This window comes from Dipteris shenzhenensis, chromosome 11 (genome assembly GCF_047967505.1).
Source record: "Dipteris shenzhenensis isolate YYH24624 ecotype China chromosome 11, Dip_SZ_1.0, whole genome shotgun sequence".
Classification (NCBI taxonomy): domain Eukaryota; kingdom Viridiplantae; phylum Streptophyta; class Polypodiopsida; order Gleicheniales; family Dipteridaceae; genus Dipteris; species Dipteris shenzhenensis.
Genome location: NC_141606.1, coordinates 7,436,843 through 7,463,384, shown reverse-complemented (window position 1 = coordinate 7,463,384; position 26,542 = coordinate 7,436,843).

Below are 26,542 nucleotides of genomic sequence, written 5' to 3'. Positions count from 1 at the left end.
GGCCATCTCTTGGTATCCCGGGCCTACCCTCTATTTGAAGACCAAGTCATTACCCATGCTCCATATTAATAAATTAAAGCACCACTACATGAATATACTTCCAACACGCTACTAAGGTAGATGTAAGGCCATCTCTATCTTCTAGGATAACCAATTTCCAACTGGTATGAATCAAAAACCGGCCCATAAGGCTAGTTTTCCTAATAACACCCACGTAGTTCTGCACCGAATTCTTCTTAAAGCAACACAAGTCCATAGTAGATGCATTGTGTCCTCAAGCCACCTTCCATTAAGTGGGCACAGCCTATACCATTTCTTCATATGGCCCCTTAGAGGCAGCCATTTGTGCACAACCTTCCAAGCTAGGAAACTGGCTTTCCCTATTTGGCAACCCTTCTAGATATAGCTAATCCTTTGTTTCCACCATTTCATAAAGCTTCGAAGGTTTCATTTGGCATTTAACTTAGATATCAGAGATTGATAAGCTACCAGACTCCTGTAAATGCCCCTAGCAGAAATTCTCCTAAAGACCACAGTTGACTTGGAGATTGTCCTTTATTTGAATGGCTTAGAAAAAAGTTTTTTTCTAGCATCATTTGAAACTCCTCCTCCCAACCATTCTACCCTCTAGGCACACCTTCATGCCAGGTGAGTACTAGGATCCATATTATTATTAGTGTTCACAATGCGCCTCCAACATTTTCATCATCATTCAATTCTACAAAATGTTATACAAGTCCTTAATATATTTATTTTTTTAAACCAAAAAAAATGTACAAAATGTTTTCTCAATTTTGACTTATATTTTAGCTACAAAATCTGCAAATGCTCAACGAAACCCTTAAAAATTTCAAAACCCCCAAGTTTTTTGATTCCTTGAAAAAAATGTTTTTTCATGGACACTTGATCAATATCTACCTACCTCAGTGAGGAGGCTCATTATCTCTACTTTTTGTACTTTCATTTTTGTTTAATACAATTTCAATTTTCATCACAAAAATAATAATAGAACAAAACAATTAATTCTTGTCACCTACCTCATTTTCGTTAGCATCCCAATCAACTCTACTTAAATTAACTCAAATATGCTATTGAATGAAGATTCAAAATTCAATTAGTCGGGGGACTCTATGTCCTCCTTTGGATGAATGAAAAATGAAAACCCATATTAGTTACAAGACTATTAGAAGAAGAGGGGTGAAAAAGAAGAGGGTAAGTGCATGATTAAAGTAAGGGGGAGCTGGAACAAAGGAGGGAGAAAGAGAGCAGAATGAGTTCATTAAAGTGATGGATATTTATGAAATATATTGAACGTCTCTTCATTTCTAGATTTTACTTCTCCTTTGAGCCAAAGAAGTCCCTTGTTAGGTTTTGAGGTGGGAATTCATTCTTGATGTGCTAGCCAAATTGTCGTTTGGTGAGGGGTTTTGCAGGATAATTGGTGCTTTATTTGGTAATACCTCCACTACCCTCTATCTAAATGGGGGAGCTATGGGACGGTCTACTCTTGGTAGATCAATTTGTCAAGGTTGCCTCTAATTAACATGATTAAGAAGGAGGTTGATGCAGGGTATATTCAAGGGGTGTCTCTACCCTCAGGCTCACAATTTCCCTACGACTATTTGTGGCAAATGATATGGTGTCCATTTCTAAGAAGCGTTTGGAACATGTGCACAGTGTTGCAAAAATTCTATGCAGCTTCAAGCTCAATTTGCAACTAGCCCAAAACCTTTGGGCTTAGAATTGATCTAGGGGTGTGGCCTCCTTGGTTCAATGCCTTGATGTGAAGTGGGTGGACATGGGTACAATGACCACGTACTTAGGTGCACCCTTGGGTCTTCGACTCACCTTGAGTCAATGCTTTGATTGATTTCGAAACCATAGATATGGGAAAGTGACAACTTTCCATGTAGTCTTTGGCTGGTAATGATCATGAAACATGTCTCATCTCTGCAAGTACAACCTACTTGACCACCATCTAGCACTTTTTAGAAATTTCATTGGCTCGAGATAGAAAAGATACTAAGGGCATTTATCTAGGCAGAGGACATGGAGAAGCAAGAGTTTCATTATGTGCGTTGGGATGAAATGAAAGCTCCCAAGGCAACAAGATGGTCAGGTGTTCCCAATGAGATTTAAGTTGCCCCAAATTTTGAGTTTCAGGCACCCTACGTGCAATGCTGCGAGTAATTTTGCTACTAGGGGAGAGGTGTTGGCCTTTGCAGAGATATGACCTGGTATGATAAGCTATGCTTATGGTTTCCAATCAAATTTATAGGCTCTGATATGATTGCTGGTCTAGTCGATGTATGGAAGGTTGGAGATTGGGGGGACGGGAGCCTCATTGGGGGCCTCTAGTGGAGTTGCGCCATTACTTTCTAGGGAAAGGCATTAGTGTGGGTGGATCTGGAAGCTACAAGATCACTCTACAAGAACTGTATCAGAGTAGAATGCATTATCTAATAGGGAGGGGACTTTGCTTAATGGCTATTGACTTATATTTTAGAAGGATGGCCTATAGACTATGTTCAAAACATACACATTTGCCGAGTTCTACACTAAAATATTCAAAATCTCAACTTGGATTCTAAAGGCACACCAAAATTTTAGTCGGGATTTTTCAAATTTAGCCGATGCAAAATACAGTAGGGGGTAGTTTTTAGGCAGGTAACATTGTGCCATGAAAAGCAATTCTAGCTTCTCCTTGAGCCACATATGATGATTTTATAATAATTTTTATTACTTTGTATGAATCTCAATGTCATTGTAACGTCTTCAGATTGCCTCTTGCTTCTTTGCTTCTTCCCTACTTTTCTTGCTTCCACAACCTCATCTCTTCCTTGCCTCATTCTTCCCTACTTTCCTTGCTTCTAGCACCTCATCTCTTCCCTAGTTTCTTCTTATTCTTTATATTTTCTTATTCTCCGTTACCTTCTTCATTTTTGCTTGTTCTTCTTCTTCTCTTCTTCTACACTTGTGAGCTCGCCATTGCCATAGCTGCCCTGTCCTTGCCATAGCCTCCCTTCGCCCCCCCCCTTCCATGTTCTCCTCCTCCTCCCCGCCTTACATCACCACCAATTCCTGTAAACTCAAACTCCTCCCATTTTTCCTCCTCTAGTGGATCTCCCTCTCCTATCACCACAAGAACCTCATCATCCAAATCCCACCAATCTTGTGGCTCCTCTGCATCCCACATTGGCCTTGGATTCCTCGTCTTCCTCACTAGAATCGGGTACATCTGTAGCTTGGTGTCCGAGAAGCAACATCACCTCGTCCTCGCTAGCTTTGACTTTGATGTGTGTTGTATTACCAATCGATTGCTGGCTATGTCGGTTCACACCGAGAATATGTGAGAATTCTACTAAAATCCCATGTGGCAAGTGACATGACTCTGGACACTCGGCATGGATCTCATTACAAGGTACCACCTTTATAGTGAAAGCTTGTCTGCACGTGTCGGATTTACACAAGCAATCACTATTTTCTATTTTCAAGTTCCCAAGTGCTCCTACGATTGCATCATACCCTTTCAAAATCCAATTCAATGTCCTATAACAATTTCTTTAGTAATCAATTGAACTAGCCTCTTGCAATGTGAATGGTGGGAATTTTGCATCTCCTATATGTTAGGAATGCTAGCATAAATACCAGTAACTGTATCGCCAACAACGTTCCATTTGGAACCTTTTTTTTTCCATCTTGGAGGATGACGTTTGTTCAAAGTATGCCTATTCAAGCGCCAAAGAAGAAATCTTTGAGACTTAATACAACCTTTGATTGTCAATCACGGCGATTCTGGCTTATTGAAGTGTGGAACTCAACACCTGACAAAATATGAAGAGGGGAGAGGAGAAGAGTGGAGATGAGGAGAGAGGGCACAGCTAGAGAGCACACCACAAATGACTAACTGTACACTAGATTTAGTTGAAAAAATAGAATATATACAAACCCTTTTAGGGTTAGGGTTAGGGGATCTAACCCTTTCCTTTATAGCACTCTATAAGGTTAGTGCTATGCACATATGATCACGTGATGGTGCTATGCACACATGATCACATGATGTTGAGCGTGGACTCTCAACACCTTCCCTCAAGATCAACATCATGAAGTATGCCTTCCCTCAAGATGATGATTCTGGGGAATTGAAGAAGGACTGAGCATTACATTCCATCACACCCCTTTAATGGGAATGTCCTTCCTCTACATCAAACCAAGAGCTAGTCGGTGTTTCTCGAATAGCTCTTTACCGAGTGGTTTGGTAAAGATGTCTACAACATTCTCTTTGCTATCACAATGTTGCAGTGTGATGTCACCAAGTAACACTCTTTCTCTGATGAAGTGCTCTCTAACATCAATGTGCTTTGTCCTGGAGTGATATACTGGATTTTTGGCCAATGCTTGAGCCGATTGATTATCACAGTATATTGTTGTTGGCTTTGACTCATCAAAGTAATCTGTTTCTAACAATAGTCTTCTGAGCCATATAGCCTCACATGCACCTGTAGTGAGTGCTCTATATTCTGCTTCAGTCGAAGACAAAGAAACAGTTGGTTGCTTGTTTGACAACCATGATATAGCACCTTGACCAAGGAAAAATGCATATCACTGTGTCGATCTCCTGGTCTCATTATCTCCAGCATAGTCACTATCACAGTATCCATGCAACCGTGGATGACTTCCTCTGTATTCTATCCCAAACTGTCTTGTACCTCTGATGTATCTCAAGACTCTTTTGGCTGCATTCCAGTGAGACTGTTTTGGATTTGCCATAAACTGTGCTAGTGAGCTTACTGCATAACAAATATCTGGCCGTGTGATTGTCAGATATATAAGAGATCCAATGAGTTGCCTGTAATATCTATCATTGACTATAGGCTTTTCTGAATCTTTAGTAAGTTTCAAACTCTGTTCCATGGGAGTAGCTGCAATCTTGCAATTTGCCATATGAAACTTCTTCAGGAGACTGTCAACATATTTGAGCTGACTCATGAATGTGCTATCTGAATCTCTCCAGAACTCAATTCCAAGACAATAGTGCATAAGTCCAAGATCTTTCATGTCGAACTCTGCAGATAAGTCTTGTTTTAGTTTTCTGATGAAGCTATCCTTGCTTCCTGTCACAATTAGATCATCTACGTACAAAAGTGCAATAGTAATGTCGTCCCCTTGAACTTTGTAGTAGAGAGTATGATCTGCATTGGACTTAATGTATCCCAGATCAGCAAAATACTTGTCAATTCTGCTGTACCAACTTCTGGGTGCTTGCTTTAAGCCATAGAGACTTTTCTTGAGATGGCAAACCTTGTTCTCCTTTCCGGGTTCAACATAACCGGCTAGTTGTTGCATGTAGACTTCCTCGTCTAGATAACCATTGAGAAATGCATTCTTAACATCGAGCTGATACACATTCCATTTACTGAGTGTCGCTAGTGATATCAAGAACCGTATGGAATCCATCTTTGCTACTGGAGCATAAGTCTCATCATAATCTTGACCATATTGTTGTGCAAATCCTTTTGCAACTAATCTGGCTTTGTATCTCTGAATACTGCCATATGGATTGTACTTTACTTTGTATACCCATTTGTTGGCTATGGCCTTTTTTCCTGGTGGAAGGTCGCATAATTCCCAAGTGTTATTTTTATACAAAGCATCCATTTCTTCATTCATAGCAGTTTGCCATTCGGGCTTGTCTACTGCGTCTTCGAAGTACACTGGCTCTTCTGTAGCCATGATGGTAGTCATAAGAGCACAGTTGGTGGTTTCCACCTGAATTGCTTTGCCTTTCTGGGCATATGTCAATCTAGCTGGTGGTCTGCTCTCCCTAGTAGACCGTCTGAGCTGCTGTGGCACTACTTGGGGTGTTGCTGGCAATTCTTGCTCTTCTTCATCAACCTGTTCTGTAGATGACTGTGAAGTCGATGCTTCTATCTCCTGTGTAGGTGAGGTTTTCCATTCTGATTCCTCATCAAAGATTACATCTCTAGAGATAATGACTTTGCGGTTGATGGGATCATACAATTTGTATGCTTTGCTTTCTTCACTGTAGCCAACCATGATGCATTTGCATGACTTGGCATCCAATTTCCTGTGATGATCATCATGTATGTGGGCATATGCTATGCAACCAAATATGCGGAGATGCCCAATGCGTGGCTTGTGTCCAGTGAATGCTTCATAAGGAGTCATACCTTGTATCGGTTCAGTAGGAAGCTGATTAAGCAAGTAGTTAGCTGTAGATATTGCTTCTGCCCAATACTGATTCGGAAGATGCTTTTCACTAAGCATTGCTCTAGCACTGTCTGCTAAAGTCCCATTCTTCCTTTCAGCTCTTGCATTCTGCTGAGGAGTATCTGCACATGTGAATTGTCTTCGAATGCCGTGATTTTTGCAAAAGTTCATGAATGCTAAAGACATGTATTCACCTCCTCTGTCTGATTTCATGACCTTGATCTTTCTGCCTGTTTGGTTTTCTACCATGGCTTTGAATTCTTGAAATCTGGCAAACACTTCAGATTTCTCTTTCAGAAAGTAGACCCAACAATATCTGCTGTAGTCGTAGTAATAAAGTGAACCATTGATGCTGTGGGTCTGGGCATAACCCCATACATCTATATGAATCAAATCAAGAATACCTCGTGCACGAGAGGTACTTCTGACAAAGTTGGTTCGCTTTTGTTTGCCGAAGCAGCATGCTTCACAAACTTTTCCAAGAAACTATAGCTTCGGAATCCCGATTGCCATATTCTGATTCCTTAGATCTAACAAGTACTTGAAGTTGACATGACCATATCTCTTGTGCCATTTTGCAGATAGTGGCATCTGCTGCATTTGAGCTGACATGGCATGCTTATCTTGTACTGTAGCTAGCATCCTGTATAAACGTCCTTCCTTGACACCTTTTGCTACTAGCTGACCTCTTTTGGATTTGTCTCTGATACTGCATTCATCACCGTCGAAGATGACTTTGTAGTTGTGTTCCGTCATTTGACCTACTGACAAAAGGTTCTTGCTGAGCTTCGGAACATAGAGCACATCTTTGACTAATCCTTTTGTACCAGTGAAATTGTTCATAGGGATAACACCTATCTCTTGAACCGGATTCGGTGTATTGTCTGCTATGTAGACGACATTCTTTTGACCTTCTAATGGCTTCATTTTTGTGAACCATTCCTGATGATTTGTCATATGAGATGATGCACCACTGTCGATGTACCAAGGATCCTGTTCCACTTGGTCGACTTGATAGCTGAAATCCTCTTTCGGATTGAAATCAGTGTCTAGGTGCATTGTATCAATCTGATGCAATTCCTCACTTGCAAGAAACATATTGCCATGTTCATTTGCAAAATGACTGTGACTAGAATGTCCACCACGATGATTTCCTCTTCCCCGAGAATTCCCTCGATTACTGCTGGATTGACCGCCTTGGTCATACTGCTTCTTGCGGCATTCAAAGGAGAGGAAGCACTCTTGTTGGAGAGGAAGCACTAGAGTAGAAGCAAGTCGCGGCCTTGGCTATTGCAGGTGCTGTTGTAGAAGCTCGCTTGTGGAAGGAGGCTTACTGTTTGGAGGAGGCCCGTCGATGGAGGCGCAGTTGATTGAGTCAACTTGGAGGTCCGCTTGTGGCATGAAGTTCTCTGCTACACTTGCCTAATCTTTCAGGAGGTTGATTCCATTGTTTGTCGTAGGACTACTACTTTGGGCTGCTCTGTGTGTGTTGACTATCCATGTGCATTGAGCTTCATTGCTTGAGGTTGCCCGTGACTCATTAACAGGAATCTGTTACATGCATGTTGGTTGGACTCGATGAAGGCGGCTGCTATTGCATTGATGGCATATCGAGCTATTGGAGTAATTGTAGGAGTTGCCTAGGAATCATTTATCGGTCTGTAGTTGGAGAGGTTTGTGAAAGACTCTCACAAATCTCTCTCTCAAGGACTCTCAAGGAAATAAATCTCTCTCGTTCTCTCTCAAACAGAAATCTATCTCTTTCTCACACCTCAAGAATAGTGGATGGAAACTTTCTCTCTATTTCTCTTAAGAAGAAGAATCAAATCTCTCACAAACTCTTGAAGGAGATGAACGGAAATATCTCACCAAATGGATGAAATTGTTCTCTCACTCTACGGAAGTGAATGGAACACTCAATCTCTAAATCTCTCAATCTCTTAAGAATTGCAATGCCTCAGCGGAAGGCAAGGGAGCTCTGATACCATGACAAAATATGAAGAGGGGAGAGGAGAAGAGTGGAGATGAGGAGAGAGGGCACAGCTAGAGAGCACACCACAAATGACTAACTGTACACTAGATTTAGTTGAAAAAATAGAATATATACAAACCCTTTTAGGGTTACGGTTAGGGGATCTAACCCTTTCCTTTATAGCACTCTATAAGGTTAGTGCTATGCACATATGATCACGTGATGGTGCTATGCACACATGATCACATGATGTTGAGCGTGAACTCTCAACAACACCAATGCTCACTTGGCTAGCAAATGGCCTCCCCCAACTCCCTCTTTTAAAGAAGAGGCGTGATGTGCAAATCTAGCTACTGCGAGTTAACTGCAGCAAACATAAGAAGCTAGTTAGGAGTTGCCTTGGTAGCAGTTACATACGATCTATCACAAACTCACCAAACCAATGGCGTAAAGCTGGACTATTGTCATTTTTTTCCTGGGAAGAGTGTTGCCAACAATTAGTTTTTGAAATTTGAGGCATCTGTGATGCCTCTATGTGGTCATTACCCACACTTTTTAAAAATTGAAAAAGAGGGATTTTTCACCGCGAGAATGCCAATTTCAAGGTAAAATGCTTATTGGCATTTGTCTCGAGCGCTTCAATAGACATAATAGGTTGAGTTTTGTACTACTACTTTGCCTCTGAAGCCTCTACTTACTCAACAAATTATTCCTAACATACGAGGTGTTAGAGCTAGCTGTATGGCCTGAGAAATGTAGACTCTGGATTCATATGAAGAGTCATGATTCGTACCAGTACAATTGGCCTCACTTCAATAGATGTGTGTGTGTGGTCTCACTTCAACAGAACATACTCACACACCCACACATACGCACCCAACAAATAAAAGAAGTCAAAAGAATGTAAGAATGCCTTAAAATCGATAGACATAAGAGGTTTAAGTTGTCACGGTCTCTACTAATCATATCAATTGATGCTAACAAGTAAAAGCTTAGCCTGATTCACTAACCTATGCAAGTAAATGGAAAGATGTCCGCTAGCATGTCTACAAGAGTAGAATCAAGAAAAGAGAATTCTAAAAGCTTGGAAAGATGTTGGAGAGGGGGAGCCTGGAGGGGTGAATAGGGAGATGAATTTATAGCCTAGGCAGAGCTCCGTCGAAGCAGATCAATAGAAGGAGTAATGAGAGAAGGAAACCATAGCTAGAGCAGAGCTATGCCAATGCAAATGAGAGGAGGACAACGTTATCTTACATCTACATCTATGATTTGCTTACTATAGAACATAACCAGTTGTTCACTAGTCATTGAGCCAAATCTACTTTCTCATTGAGAACAACCTAAGATTCTCAACCTAAATTTTGCATTCCAAGGATGTAATCTTGCTGTGACCTTAGTATTGAATCTAGATTCCTTTACCTTCCTTGCACAATTTCATCAGTGCATCTAGGGTTACAAGAATATATCACTTCTAGAGAAGTCGAGGCAACATATAAGGAGAAGAACATCACAGTGGATGTGACGTGGAATGCCATAGAATGCAAAGTAATATATGACAAATTCAAGTTGCTACATGCTATATGCTAAATGTAAACTAAAATGAACCTAAGGAAGGGCACACTCCTTGGTCTTATAAATTTGGAGAGGAAGTGTGCCAACTCTCCCCCCACACTATACATGTGCTTAAATGCTAAATATAAAGTACAATGTGCAAAATGCAAAGTGCTATGTGCAAAATTCAAATTGCTAAGTGCTAAATTGAAACTACTTTGTGCTAAGTGCAAGTTGGAAAGTACTATGTACTAAATGCAAAGTGCTAATATGCCAAATTCAAATTTGTTACATGCTATACGCTAAATGCATGCTAAATGCAAGCTGGTATGAACCCAAGGAAGGATACATTCCTTGGTCTTATAATTTTTGGAGACAAAGTGTGCCAACTCTCCCCCCACACTATACATGTGGTTATGCGCTAAATGCAAAGTACTACGTGCAAAAATGCAAAGTGCTATGTGAAAATTTCAAATTGCAAAGTGCTAAATTGAAACTACTTTATACTAAGTGCAAGTACCCAAGAAAGGGCACATTTCTTAGTCTTATAATTTTGGAGAGCAAGTGTGCCAACTCTCCCCAAAAATTAGGTGTGAAATGCAAAGTATTATGTGTGAAATGCAAAGTGCTATGTGTAGATCACAAAGAACTAATTACTATGTGCTATATTCAAATTGCTATATGCTACATTCAAATTGCCATCAACCTAAGGTAGATGTGTCATAGATTCTATGTATGAAATACAAAGTGTTAAATACATAGTGCTACGTGCTATATGCAAAATGCTATAAGCTAAATGCAAGGTGATATGAACTCAAAAAAGAGGATGTTTCTTGGTCTTATAATTTTAAGAGAGTAAGTGTGCTAGTTGTGAAGAGAGTGGGAGAGAGGGAAGGAGACTCACTTGCGGCTTTCTCACATACACAATGGGGAAATATACACAAAGGTGGAGGCTGAAAACAGTTTTCCTCTTCTTAGTTGTGAAAGCAAAAAGAACTTTAAGTACAAAAGAATAGGTGAACCCTATATGTGGGTCTCAAACCAAACTCAGCTAACTAAGGTGGCATACTAACTGAGCCACTAACTAGAGTACATAAAGATAGCTGTCATCCAGCTATTATTCATGGGCGGTGTACCAACCGCATCTATAGCTAACAAGTCGATGACATAAATGCACAACGGTCACCCTGGCATATCACGAGTGGAGCTCAATATCTCAACACCCCCTCGAGCTCAATCCCAATTCTTGCACACCAAGCAGGTCTCTGAACTTGTGCAGCCTCTCTGCACCCAATGCCTTCATGAATATGTCAGCTACTTGATCCTCTGTGCTGACATAAACTAGATCAATAAAACCTACTAGAACCTTCTCCCGCGCAAAGTGATAATGCACCTCAATGTGCTCTGTTCTAGCATGATAGACTGGGTTATTTGCCAAGTGTATACTGCTCATGTTGTCACAATAAATGACAACTTGCCCATCTATAGATTGATGCATATCATAAAGTAGCTTATGCAACCAAGCTGCCTCACATGCAGCCATTGCTGCACCCCTGTACTTAGCCTCTATGCTCGACAAGGCAACTATAGGTTGTTTCTTGCTGCTCCAAGTGACTACAGCACTCCTAAAAGAGAACACATATCCACTGGTAGATCGTCTATCAGAAATACTACCAACCCAATCAACATCAATGTATCCATGCAATTGTGTCTAAACCCCAGTCTCATAAATAGTCCATACTACAATGTGGACTTCACATACCTCAATATGCATCTAGCCCCATCCAAATGCGGTTTCCTTGGAGCCTACATAAAGTGACTTACCAACCCAACAGCATACCTCAAATCTGGCCTGGTAATAGTCATATAAATCAAACTTTCTACTATGCATCTGTACATAGTATGTGTGGGGTTAAAGGTCACTGTGCCTTTACCCCGGTTATGTACAATACTCAAACACATATATAAATGAATGAAAAAGATGATTAGGGTGGTTCTGCACCCACCAAAACTTGTGTGGCTCTCTGTCTCTCTCTCTCCCTCTTCCGTTCTTGCTTCCGTTGAGAGCACTCTCAACTGGTATCAGAGCCCGGGTGATCTAGCTTAGCGTGTGTGAATGCTTGAAGCTCAGCAGCTCTGTGGGAGGAAGGAGAAGCTCTGTGGGAAGCTTTGTGGGTGACTTTACTTGCATCCAAGTGTGTAGAGACCTTGGAGGAACCTTTGGAAAAGTCACTTTGGCTTTGCAAAGGGGTTTTGAGAGCCTGTTAAGTGTTTTCAAAGAAAAAGTCATTTTTTGAGCTTTTCCATGTTCCGTTCAATGACAGAGACTCTGTATTGACTTGTAGAGGTAACTATTGCTTGCTTTTGGTGTCCACTTCACTTCAGGAGCTCAGAAACACCTTCATTCTTGAATCTGGGATCATTTCATTGGATTTTTGACTCACTGTATCAGTTTCTGCATTTTTTTGCCCAGGTGTTGAAACTCAAGTTTGGAGCAACCATTTGCAGATCTATCAGTTTCGATGGACTCAAGAGTCCTAAAACTTCTATGTTGCTCATCATTTGCACTCCGATGGAGTTTACAAACAACACTATTTTGAAAAACGTTTTTTAGTCCATGTGTTGGACCCAGTGATTGAGACCATGGTTTCCAATACCATCTGTCCCATTGCATTCCGGACGCCCAAAAACCCCTACTTGTCAGTTCTTACGCGATTAGGTGGAGGATTTTCAGAGTTATAGATCTCTGTGTATTCGATTTCGTCTCTCTGTTATGCATTTTTCATTCTAAGGTTTTGAAACCTTAGATTTATGCCACATGGCAGTGGATAAGTGTTGACTCCCATTTCTCACTCATCGGTTGGGGTTTGTGGGGGTTAAAGGTCACTGTGCCTTTACCCCGGTTATGTACAATACTCAAACACATATATAAATGAATGAAAAAGAAGATTAGGGTGGTTGCACCCACCCAAACTTGTGTGGCTCTCTGTCTCTCTCTCTCCTTCTTCCGTTCTTGCTTCCGTTGAGAGCACTCTCAACTGGTATCTAGCTAAGCGTGCGTGAATGCTTGAAGCTTAGTAGCTCTGTGGGAGAAAGGAGAAGCTTTGTGGGAAGCTTTGTGGGTGACTTTACTTGCATCCAAGTGTGCAGAGACCTTGGAGGAACCTTTGGAAAAGTCACTTTGGCTTTGCGAAGTGGTTTTGAGAGCCTGTCAAGAGCTTTCAAAGAAAAAGTCGTTTTTTGAGCTTTTCCCTGTTCCGTTCGATGACAAAGACTCCGTATTGACTTGTAGAGGCAACTATTGCTTGCTTTTGGTGTCCAAATTACTTCAAGAGCCTGGAAACACCTTCATTCCTGAATCTGGGATCATTTCATTGGATTTCTGAGTCACTGTGTCAGTTCCTGCGTTTTTTGCCTGGGTGTTAGAACTCAAGTTTGGAGCAACCATTTGCATATCTGTCAGTTCCAGTGGACTCAAGAGGTCCTAAAACTTCTATGTTGCTCATCATTCGCACTCCGGTGGAGTTTACAAACAGCTCTGTTTCAAAAAACGTTTTTCAGTCCGTGTGTTGGACCCAGTGATTGAGACCACGGTTTCCAAAACCGTCTGTCCCATTGCGTTGCGGACGCTACCTATCAGTTCTTGCGTGATTCGGTGGAGGATTTTCAGAGTTATAAATCTCTGTGTATTCGATTTCATCTCTCTGTTATGCATTTTTCATACTAAGGTTTTGAAACCTTAGATTTATGCCACATGGCAGTGGATAAGTGTTGACTCCCATTTCTCACTCATCGGTTGGGATTTTGGAGTTCTGGCAGAGGAGAGATATTTGCAGATTTCCTTGCTGAGTCCAATTATGCAATGGCACCCATGTTTTGAAGCATCTTAGGTTCTATTTTCAGTAGCGCTCATTACCGTGGGACTATGATTTCTTAAGCATACCTTATGCAGATCACTCTGGTTGCAGTTTGAGCAGTGTGCGCTCATTTCGTGGTATGCATTGGGTTGCAATGGATGATTTATAGGCCATTTGGATGCATTGCGATCCTTGTTGGATGTGCTGATAGGCCCAAATTACCTTGTGGGATGCTATTTTTTATGGACGCTTTGCACATGGATGCTATTTTATGCTGAGGGACAGCTTTGACACATTGTTGGCGATGCACTGATAGTGCTATGCTCTCTTGGATGAGATATAATTGATGCATATGCCAGTGGACGGTGTTTATGCTTGAGTTATTTGGCACTTATTGGCATTTTCTTTTGGGCCAGATTTGCTCATATGGATGCATAGTATATGCACATGAGTCAGATGCATCTTTTGATCCTTTGAGCTTTGAGTTTTTTGTGATATTTCAGTCTATTATGGCATACACATTTGGGTGCACCTGGTATTTGGTGTGATTCTCTCTTGCAGGGACTGGCATTTGGGATTTTGTTTCATTTGCATCATGGCATCCTCTTCCATGCCTGAAAAGGAGCTTTTCAACATTAAAAAGTTTGATGGGACAAACTTTTCTTTGTGGAAAGAACAAATAAGGGATGTGCTTATTCAAAAGAAGCAGATTAAACCCTTGGCAGGGATTGAAGCTAAGCCTGCAAATATGTCTGAGGATGATTGGAATGAGTTGGATGCATTAGCAAAGTCTACTATTAGACTTCATCTTGCAGAGTCAGTTTATTTCACAGTAGTAAATGAGCAGACTACGGAAGATTTGTGGAAGAAACTGTGTGCCACTTATGAGAAGGAAACTTCCTCTAATAAAGTTTACCTCATGAAGAGGTTGTTTGAGCTGCAGATGAAGGAAGGGGTCTCCATTGCTTCTCACTTGAATGAATTCAATATTATTTTCAGCCAGCTTCAGGCTCAAAAAATGAATTTTGATGCGGAGACTAAGGCAATATTTCTCTTATGTTCATTGCCATCCTCATGGGATACCTTCCGTACAGCTGTCAGTAACTCTGCACCTGGTGGAGTACTGAAATTTGATGATGTTGTGGGTAGCTTGTTGGCCGAGGAGATTAGACGGAAGTCTATGGATGGCAACAAGCAGGATGCAGCCTTAAATGTGCAAAGGGGCAGATCACAGTTCAGGGGGAAGTCCCAAGAAAGAGGGAAGTCTCGTAGCAAATCCAGGGCACGGAACATTGAGTGTTACCATTGTGGCAAAAGGGCCATATGAAAAAGGATTGCTACAAGCTAAAAAGAGAGCAAAAGGATAAGAAAAAGAATGCAAATTGGGGTGCAAATCAAAAGGAAGAGAGTCCAAGGGACGACAAAGGAAAAGTGAAGATCGAGGAGATCAATGCAGTCACACATGATAGTGACAATGATGTTCTCTTCATGTCTAGTTTATCTGCAGAGTTGCTTACCACTTCAGATGATGCATATTCCCAAGATTGGATTTTGGATTCTGGTGCTTCATTCCATGTTACTCCCCATAGGGAATGGTTCTCCACTTATGACAGTGGAAAGACAGGTTGTGTGCATCTTGGAAATGACTATGCATGTGACATAGTGGGAGCAGGTGACATAAAGTTTTCTTTTGCAAATGGGTCTGCATTTGTTTTGAAACATGTGAGACATGTGCCTAAGCTGACCAAGAGTCTTATTTCAGTGGGTCAGCTAAATGATGCTGGTTTTCACACCACTTTTGGCTTTCAGAGTTGAAAAATTCAGAAGGGATCTATGCTTTTGGCTAGGGGTGCCAAGTGTGGGACTTTATATCCCTTACATGTATCAGGGGTATTTGATCATGTTGTTGCAATAACCGAGCAGCCAAGCACTTCTTTGTGGCATTGCAGGTCGGGGCACATGAGCTAGAATGGAATGAAACTCTTATGCCGTTTGGGTTATGTACCGCATTTGAGTTTCTCTGATTTTGAATTTTGTGAGCATTGTCTCTATGGGAAGCAGACTAAATCAGCCCATAAAAGAAGGGGAAAGAAAGAGTTTGAAATGCTTGATTTGGTGCATTCAGACGTATGTGGTCCCATGCCTACACGGTCATTAGGCGGGGCTGAATACTATGTGACATTCATTGATGATGCAACTAGGAAAGTGTGGGCTTATGCTATAGCTCGGAAGAGTGATGTGTTCCCGGTATTTCAGAAATGGCTGGCCTTGGTTGAGAATCAGTTAGGTAGAACGCTTAAATGCCTACGGACTGACAATGGTGGAGAGTATCTCTCTCATGACTTTCAGCATTTCTATGATACACGTGGGATTAAGAGGGAGCTCACATCCCCTCATACTCCAGAGCAAAATCCAGTTGCAGAAAAGATGAACCGTACCATTCAAGAAAGGTTGCAATGCATGCTTTCCAATGCAAGTCTTTCTGGTGGTTTTTGGGCTGAGGCAATGAAGACTGCAGTGCATGTGATCAATAGATCACCTAGCAAGAGTTTGGATGGTGGTATTCCTGAAGAGGCATGGAGTGGCAAGAAGCCCTCTTACTCTCATTTGCGTATATTTGGGGTGAGGCATATGCACATGTGCCAAAAGAGCTTCAAAAGAAGCTAGATCCTAAGTCTAGGAAATGCATCTTTCTGGGTTATGGTGAAAGTGGAGAGATGGGCTATCGTCTCTGGGATCCAGAAGCAAAGAAGATCATACGCAGCCATGATGTGGTCTTCAATGAGAAGAAGATGCATAAGGCACCCATGAGGGATGTGGAAATGAGGAGAATCACTTTCCAGGATGTGAATCCACCTGCATATGTTGATAGATAGCAAGTTGTCCATGCACCAAATGTGCATGAAATGGTACCACCAAGTACTCCCACAAATATACAATCAAGGGTAGATGATGGATCATCTATTAGTGGAAATGATGAGCCAAATGTGGCTGATATGCAGGTGGGACAGCAAGCTGAAATGCCATTGAGAAGATCATCTAGAGTGTCTAGACTGCCTGATAGGTGTGTTCCAGGGGTAGACTATGTGATGCTTACTGATTGCGGGGAGCCTTCTTGCTACAAAGAGGCTATGATGCGTGAGGATCAACGCAAGTGGGAGTATGCTATACAATCAGAGATGAGTTCACTTATGAAGAATAAGACTTGGGACTATGTTTCTTTGCCACATGGAAAGAAAGCATTGCCATGTAAGTGGGTCTACAAAATGAAGGTCACAGGTGATGATGTGCCTAGGTCCAAGGCCCATTTGGTTGCTAAAGGGTTCAAGCAAGAGAAGGGTGTGGACTTTGATGAGATATTCTCTTCGGTTGTGAAGATGACCACACTTAGATGCATGCTTGGATTAGTGGCATCAGAGGATATGGAGCTTATGCAGATGGATGTCAAGACAGCTTTCTTGCATGGGGATTTGCATGAGGAAATTTAAATGGTGCAGCCGGAAGGCTTTGAAGAAAAGGGCAAAGAGCATTTAGTTTGCCAGCTGAAGAAGAGTCTCTATGGTCTTAAGCAATCACCTAGAGAATGGTATCAGAAGTTTGATGCTTTCATTCGGTCCCAGGGTTTTAGAAGGAGTGAAATTGATCACTGCCTCTACACTAAAAGGGATAAGGATAAGAGCGTGATAATCTTGGCACTATATGTGGATGATATGCTATTGGCTAGCAAGAATACTTATGAGCTAGATGCATTAAAGGCCAAGTTGCATGAGGCCTTTGATATGAAGGATTTGGGATTTGCAGGTCATATTCTTGGTATGCGCATCACACGTGATCGGAGTAGAAAACTCCTTTGGCTTTCACAAAAAGAGTATGTTGCAAAAGTATTGTAGCGTTTCAATATGGAGGGGGGGAAGGCAGTGAGTACCCCATTGCCTCCATATGTGAAACTGAGTCATACAGATAGTCCCAAATCAAAAGAGGAGAGGGCCATGATGGCCAAGGTTCCTTATGCATCAGCAGTTGGGAGTCTTATGTATGCTATGATAGCTACTAGACCAAACATTGCATTTGCAGTGGGAGTTGTTAGCCGGTATATGGCTAATCCAGGAAAGAGGCATTGGGAGGCAGTTAAGTGCATCATGAGGTACATGAAGGGTACCAAGGAGATGTGCATCTGCTTTGGTAAAGGAGACATGCGTGTACTTCAGTACACAGATTCAGACTATGCAGGGCATGTGGATAGTAGGAGATCCACTTCTGGTTATGTGTTCACCTTTGCAGGTGGTGCAGTGTCGTGGATGTCTCGTCATGCACAGAAGTGCGTGGCTTTGTCTACCACAGAGGCTGAGTATGTTGTAGCCACAGAGGGTTGCAAGGAGGCTATATGGCTTGATTGGCTAGTGGGAGATTTGGGGATTCATACAGGTGTACCAACATTGCATAGTGATTCCATGAGTGCTATTCAGCTAGCACGGAATCCGGTCTTTCATGCAAAGACCAAACACATTGAGGTCAGGTACCATTTCATCAGGGAGGTACTTGAGGACAAGCGCATAGAGCTTGTCAAGGTTCATACAGATGATAACCCTGCAGATATGCTGATAAAGAGTCTACCTAGTCAGCGGTTTGAGTATTGTCGTGTATTGATGGGCATTGGATAGTATGCTCACTGGTTGTTCTCCCTTAAAGGCACATTGTCCTTTAAGTGGGAGGTTGTGGGGGTTAAAGGTCACTGTGCCTTTACCCCGGTTATGTACAATACTCAAACACATATATGAATGAATGAAAAAGAAGATTAGGGTGGTTCTGCACCCACCAAACTTGTGTGGCTCTTTGTCTCTCTCTCTCCTTCTTCCGTTCTTGCTTCCGTTGGGAGCACTCTCAGGGTTTTGGAGTTTCAGCAGAAAAGAGATATTTGCATATTTTCTTGCTGAGTCTGATTATGCAATGGCACCCATGTTTTGAGGCATCTCAAGTTCTATTTTCAATAGCGGTCATTACCGTGGGACTATGATTTCTTGAGCATACCTTACTACAAATCAGTCTGGTTGCAGTTTGAGCAGTGTGCGCTCGTTCGTGGTGTGCATTGAGTTGCAGTGGATGACTTATAGGCCATTTGGATGCATTGCAGTCCTTATTGGATGTGCTGATAGGCCCAAATTGTCTTGTGGGATGCTATTTTTATGGACGCTTTGCACATGGATGCTATTTTATGCTGAGGGATAGCTTTGACACATTGCAGGTGATGCACTAATAGTGCTATGCTCTCTTGGATGAGATATTATTAATGCATATGCCAGTGGACGGTGTTTATGCTTGAGTCATTTGGCACCTATTGGCATTTTGGATTGCCATTGTAGTTGGCATTTTCTTTTGGGCCAGATTTGCTCATATGGATGCATAGTATATGCACATGAGTCAAATGCATCTTTTGATGCTTTGAGACATGAGTTTTGGTGATATTTCACTCTATTGTGGCATACACATTTGGGTGCACCTGGTATTTGGTGTGATTCTCTCTTGTAGGCACTAGCATTTGGGATTTTTGCTTCATTTGCATCATGGCATCCTCTTCCATGTCTGAAAAGGAGTTTTTTAGCATTAAAAAGTTTGATGGGACAAACTTTTCTTTGTGGAAAGAACAAATAAGGGATGTGTTTATTCAAAAGAAGCAGATTAAACCCTTGGCAGGGATTGAAGCTAAGCCTGCAAATATGTCTGAGGATGATTGGAATGAGTTGGATGCATTAGCAAAATCTACTATTAGACTTCATCTTATAGAGTCAGTTTATTTCACAGTAGTAAATGAGCAGACTACGGAAGATTTATGGAAGAAACTGTGCCACTTATGAAAAGGAAACTGCCTCTAATAAAGTTTACCTCATGAAGAGGTTGTTTGAGCTGCAGATGAAGGAAGGGGTCTCCATTGCTTCTCACTTGAATGAATTCAATATTATTTTCAGCCAGCTTTAGGATCAGAAGATGAATTTTGATGCGGAGACTTAGGCAATATTTCTCTTATGTTCATTGCCATCCTCATGGGATACCTTCCGTACTGCTGTCAGTAACTCTGCACCTGGTGGAGTACTAAAATTTGATGATGTTGTGGGTAGCTTGTTGGCCGAGGAGATTAGACGAAAGTCTATGGATGGCAACAAGCAGGATGCAGCCTTAAATGTGCAAAGGGGCAGATCACAGTTCAGGGGGAAGTCCCAAGAAAGAGGGAAGTCTCGTAGCAAATCCAGGGCACGGAACATTGAGTGTTACCACTGTGGCAAGAAGGGCCATATGAAAAAGGATTGCTACAAGCTGAAAAGAGTGCAAAAGGATAAGAAAAAGAATGCAAATTGGGGTGCAAATCAAAAGGAAGAGAGTCCAAGGGAGGACAAAGGAAAAGTGAAGATCAAGGAGATCAATGCAGTCACACATGATAGTGACAATGATGTTCTCTTCATGTCTAGTTTATTTGTAGAGTTGCTTACCACTTCAAATGATGCATATTCCCAAGATTGGATTTTGGATTCTGGTGGTTCATTCCATGTTACTCCCCATAGGGAATGGTTCTACACTTATGACAATGGAAAGACAGGTTGTGTGCATCTTGGAAATGACTATGCATGTGACATAGTGGGAGTAGGTGACATAAAGTTTTCTTTTGCAAATGGGTCTGCATTTATTTTGAAACATGTGATACATGTGCCTAAGTTGACCAAGAGTCTTATTTCAGTGGGTCAGCTGATGATGCTGGTTTTAACACCACTTTTGGCTTTCAAAGTTGGAAAATTCAAAAGGGCTCTATGCTTTTGGCCAGGGGTGCCAAGTGTGGGACTTTGTATCCCTTACATGTATCAGGGGTATTTGATCATGTTGTTGCAATAACCGAGCAGCCAAGCACTTCTTTGTGGCATTGTAGGTTGGGGCACATGAGCCAGAATGGAATGAAACTCTTATGCCGTTTGGGTTATGTACTGCATTTGAGTTTCTCTGATTTTGAATTTTGTGAGCACTGTCTCTATGGGAAGTAGACTGAATCAGCCCATAAAAGAAGGGGAAAGAAAGAGTTTGAAAAGCTTGATTTGGTGCATTCAGACGTATGTGGTCCCATGCCTACACGGTCATTAGGTGGGGCTGAATACTATGTGACATTCATTGATGATGCAACTAGGAAAGTGCGGGCTTATGCTATAGCTTGAAAGAGTGATGTGTTCCAGGTATTTCAAAAATGGCTGGCCTTGGTTGAGAATCAGTCAGGTAGAACGCTTAAATGCCTACGGACTGACAATGGTGGAGAGTATCTCTCTCATGAATTTTAGCATTTCTGTGATACACGTGGGATTAAGAGGGAGCTCACATCCCCTCATACTCCAGAGCAAAATCCAGTTGCAGAAAAGATGAACCGTACCATTCAAGAAAGGTTGCAATGCATGCTTTCCAATGCAAGTCTTTCTGGTGGTTTTTGGGCTGAGGCAATGAAGACTGCAGTGCATGTGATCAATAGATCACCTAGTAAGAGTTTGGATGGTGGTATTCCTGAAGAGACATGGAGTGACAAGAAGCCCTCTTACTTTCATTTGCGTATATTTGGGTGTGAGGCATATGCACATGTGCCAAAAGAGCTTCGAAAGAAGCTAGATCCTAAGTCTAGGAAATGCATCTTTCTGGGTTATGGTGAAAGTGGAGAGATGGGCTATCGTCTCTGGGATCCAAAAGCAAAGAAGATCATACGCAGCCATGATGTAGTCTTCAATGAGAAGAAGATGCATAAGGCACCCATGAGGGATGTGGAAATGAGGAGAATCACTTTCCAGGATGTGAATCCACCTACATATGTTGATAGACAGCAAGCTGTCCATGCACCAAATGTGCAAGAAATGGTACCACCAAGTACTCCCACAGGTATACAATCAAGGGTAGATGATGGATCATCTATTAGTGGAAATGATGAGCCAAATGTGGCTGATATGCAGGTGGGACAGCAAGCTGAAATGCTCTTGAGAAAATCATCTAGAGTGTCTAGACCACTTGATAGGTTTGTTCTAGGAGTAGACTATGTGATGCTTACTGATTGCGAGGAGCCTTCTTGCTACAGAGAGGCTATGATGCGTGAGGATCAATGCGAGTGGGAGTATGCTATGCAATCATAGATGAGTTCACTTATGAAGAATAAGACTTGGGACTTGGTTTCTTTGCCACATGAAAAGAAAGCATTGCCATGTAAATGGGTCTACAAGATGAAGGTTAGAGGTGATGATGTGCCTAGGTACAAGGCCTGTTTGGTCGCTATAGGGTTCGAGCAAGAGAAGGGTGTGGACTTTGATGAGATATTCTCTCCGGTTGTGAAGATGACCACACTTAGATGCATGCTTGGACTAGTGACAGCAGAGGATATGGAGCTTATGCAGATGGATGTCAAGACAGCTTTCTTGCATAGGGATTTGCATGAGGAAATTTATATGGTGCAGCCGGAAGGCTTTGAAGAAAAGGGCAAAGAGCATTTAGTTTGCAAGCTGAAGAAGAGTCTCTATGGTCTTAAGCAAGCGCCTAGAGAATGGTATCAAAAGTTTGATGCTTTCATTCGGTCCCAGGGTTTTAGAAGGAGTGAAATTGATCACTGCCTCTACACTAAAAGGGCTAAGGATAGTAGCCTGATAATCCTGGCACTATATGTGGATGATATGCTATTGGCTAGCAAGAATACTTATGAGCTAGATGCATTAAAGGCCAAGTTGCATGAGGCCTTTGATATGAAGGATTTGGGACTTGCAGGTCATATTCTTGGTATGCGCATCACGCATGATCGGAGTAGGAAACTCCTTTGGCTTTCACAAAAAGAGTATGTTACAAAAGTATTGCAGCGTTTCAATATGGGGGGGGGGAAGGCAATGAGTACTCCATTGCCTCCATATGTGAAACTGAGTCATACAGATAGTCCCAAATCAGATGAGGAAAGGGCCATGATGGCCAAGGTTCCTTATGCATCAGCAGTTGGGAGTCTTATGTATGCTATGATAGCTACTAGACTAGACATTGCATTTGCAGTGGGAGTTGTTAGCCGGTATATGGCTAATCCAGGAAAGAGGCATTGGGAGGCAGTTAAGTGCATCATAAGGTACATGAAGGGTACCAAGGAGATGTGCATCTGCTTTGGTAGAGGAGACATGCGTGTACTTGGGTACACAGATTCAGACTATGCAGGGCATGTGGATAGTAGGAGATCCATTCTCGTTACGTGTTCACCTTTGCAAGTGGTGCAGTGTCGTGGATGTCTCACTCACAAAAGTGCATTGCTTTGTCTACCACAAAGGCTGAGTATGTTGCAGCCACAGAGGGTTGCAAGGAGGCCATATGGCTTGATCGACTAGTGGGAGATTTAGGGATTCATACAGGTGTACCGACATTGCATAGTGATTCCATGAGTGCTATTCAACGAGCACGGAATCCGGTCTTTCATGCAAAGACCAAACACATTGAGATTAGGTACCATTTCATCAGGGAGGTACTTGAGGACAAGTGCATAGAGCTTGTCAAGGTTCATACAGATGATAATCCTGCAGATATGCTGACGAAGAGTCTACCTAGTCAGTGGTTTGAGTATTGTTGTGTATTGATGGGCATTGGATAGTATGCTCACTGGTTGTTCTCCCTTAAAGGCACATTGTCCTTTAAGTGGGAGGTTGTGGGGGTTAAAGGTCACTGTGCCTTTACCGTGGTTATGTACAATACTCAAACACATATATAAATAAATGAAAAAGAAGATTAGGGTGGTTCTGCACCCACCAAAACTTGTGTGGCTCTCTGTCTCTCTCTCCCTCTTCCATTCTTGCTTCCATTGAGAGCACTCTCAGTAGGGTCTTCCAGAAGCTCACCTACATCTGTGCTCAACTTCACACTTTGCTCCAAAGGAATTGCAATAGGCTTATAGCCTGTCATCCCATATTTGGACAGCATGTCCAATCCATACTGCCTCTACAAGAGCCATATCCCACTACTGGATCTAATCACCTCAATGCCCAAGAAGTAACGCAGCTCTCCCAAATCCATCATCTCAAACTTCTGCTTTAATAACATTTTCACATGAAGGATTATTTCATCACTGTCACCTGTGATGATCGCATCATCAACATAAATGACAAGCAGCATAACAAACTCAAGATGAACAGCATGGACATAACCTAGTGGCTACTCCATATAGACCTCTTCTTGCAAATCACCATGCAAGAAGGCATTATTTACATCCATCTAATGTAAAGACCATCTCTTTGATGTAGCCATAGCAACGACTACTCTTACAGTTGCCATCCTTGCAACCAGAATAAATGTTTCTTCATAATCAATGCCATATGTCTATGCATACCCCTTGACAACTAATCTTGCCTTGTATCTGTTCACAGAACCATCTGCATTGTGCTTCACCTTATAAACCCACTTGCAGCCAATTGCATTCTTGTCTTTATGCAAAGGCATCAATTCCCATGTAGCATTTGCTTCCAAGGCATCCATTTCTTCATCCATGGCTTTCTTCCATTTTTCTTTTCCTATGGCTTGCTCAAAAGAAGTGGGTTCTAGTTCATGTATCACTTTGACCATATAGGCATAGTGAATGGCTATAAATCCATCATATTTCAGCCTATCCATAGGATACCTAGCTTTGGAAGACCTGCACAAAATAGGCTCACTACTAGGAGCTCTCAAAACATCCCTTGTCTTCCTTACTCCAGGTGTAACAATAGAAGGAATACCCAACTCATCATCAAGGCTCTGTTCTGAGCCACTGGATTCACCATCCACATAAGAGTGACCTGCATTCACATCAACCATGGGCTAATCTACTTTCTCTTTTCCATTTCGTGATACTTGCATACCACTATCTGCACTGCTTTGAGGAGATCCTCCTGATCTCAATCTACCTATCCATGGCGAAGTATGTGAACCACTGCTAGAGGACACTACAGGTCCACTAATATTTTATGATTGCTGCTGTGAATTCTATGCAGCATTACCATTTTGTGCATGTACATCATCAATCACATTTACTGGTTTATACCAGCTGCGCATCTCATCAAAAACAGCATCTCTACTCACTTTAAACTTACGAGTAGAAGGGTTATAGCATCTATACCCTTTTTGCTGTAGAGAATAACCAATAAAGATGCACTTCTCAGCTTTTGGATCCAACTTGGATCTCAACTCATCTGGCACATGAACATAGGCAATGCAACCAAAAACTTTCAAATGAGAAATATCTGGTTTCCTACCAGTATCTCTCCTTTGGCGTCATGCCATAAATTGCTACAATGGGAGTCCTGTTCATTATGTAGACAGCTATAGCAACTGCTTCAGCCCAATAATAATCTGGCAGATCTTTTTCGTTAAGCATGGCATGAGATACCTCTCCAATATGCCTGTTTTTCCTTTCTGCAAGTCCATTTTGTTGTGGGGTATGACTGCATGAATATTACTGCTTTATGCCATGCTCCTGCAGGAAACTTGTAGACTCATTTGAGAGGTACTCTCCCCCTCCATCTGACCTTAGGCATTTTATTTGCAAGCATGTTTCTTTTTCAACCATAGCTTTAAAAGATTTGAAATGCCCAAACACTTCACTTTTCTTTTTCATAAAATACACCCAAACTTTTCTGCTGTAGTCATCAATAAAAGTGACAAAATAATGACAGCCTCCAATAGATGCAGCTTTAGTAGTCCACACATCAGAGTGGATTAATTCCAATGGCCTCTTACTCTCTTGAACATGTCTAGGGAATGGTTTCCTTGCCTACTTTCCAAATCGACAAGCTTCACATACCTTCTGCATTTCTCCAACCTTGAACTTAGGCAATCCTGCAACAATATTTTGGGCCTGCATTAATTAAAGTCATTGTACATTAACATGACCAATGCGTTTATGCCAGATATCAATATCTGCAACTACACCGGTCCCATGTGCAAACATTATTGCACTCAATTTAGGCAAGTCCGCATCCAACGTAAACATCCTGCCCTTCTTCTTCCCTTTTGCTATCAAGCGACCTTTATTTTTCATATTCTCAACAAAGCATCCATGAGGATTAAATCTGACCTGCAAGCCCTGCTCAACCATTTGACCAATAGAAACCAGGTTCTTGGTGATATTCAGGACATGAAATACGTTAGACAGGTATTTCTTTTTTCCATCCTACATAGACAAATGAATTTTACCAATCTGCACAATAGGATGTGTAGTATCATCACCAGTCTCCACAAATCCTGGCCTTTCCATTTTCCTTGCATCCTGCATCCATTCTGTATGACTTGTCATGTGGTTTGATGCACCTGAGTCAACATACCACACATCATTGCTTTCTTCTGCACTTGTCACAGAATTGGTCATGTGCTGCACCATAAATAGATGCTCATTTCTGTCATCACCCTATCTACTAGAGGATGCATAATTGCCTTGCTGCAATTTTCTAGTCATGATGTCATTCTGCTTTCTATAGCAATCTTTAACCATATGACCCATTTTACCACAGTAGTAGCATTCAACATTACTGTTTGCATTTTGGCCTCTCTGCCATCCACCACGACCTCTTTGGCTCCCCCTGTCTCTAAAGTTACCACGTCCTCCTCCATAGGACTGGTTTTCTTGAATTTGCTGCATATTCTGATTTCTGCTACGGCCTCCAAATCGGCCTGCTCTACCTCTGCCTCTACCTCTTCCAGCATTTGAGTAGAAGACAGTTTCTTTTGAAGTTCCTCCTGAAGAAGATGCACCACCATTTCTCTGCTCTTCATAAATTAGAAGAGCAATCAACTCCTCAAAATCAAAAAAATTCTCACGGACGACAATGGATTTCCGGAATTGTGCATAATCCTTTCCTAGACCATTCAAGGTCACAAAAACTAAATCATCATCTTCCACTGGTGACCCAATAGAAGCAAGTGCATCTGCAAT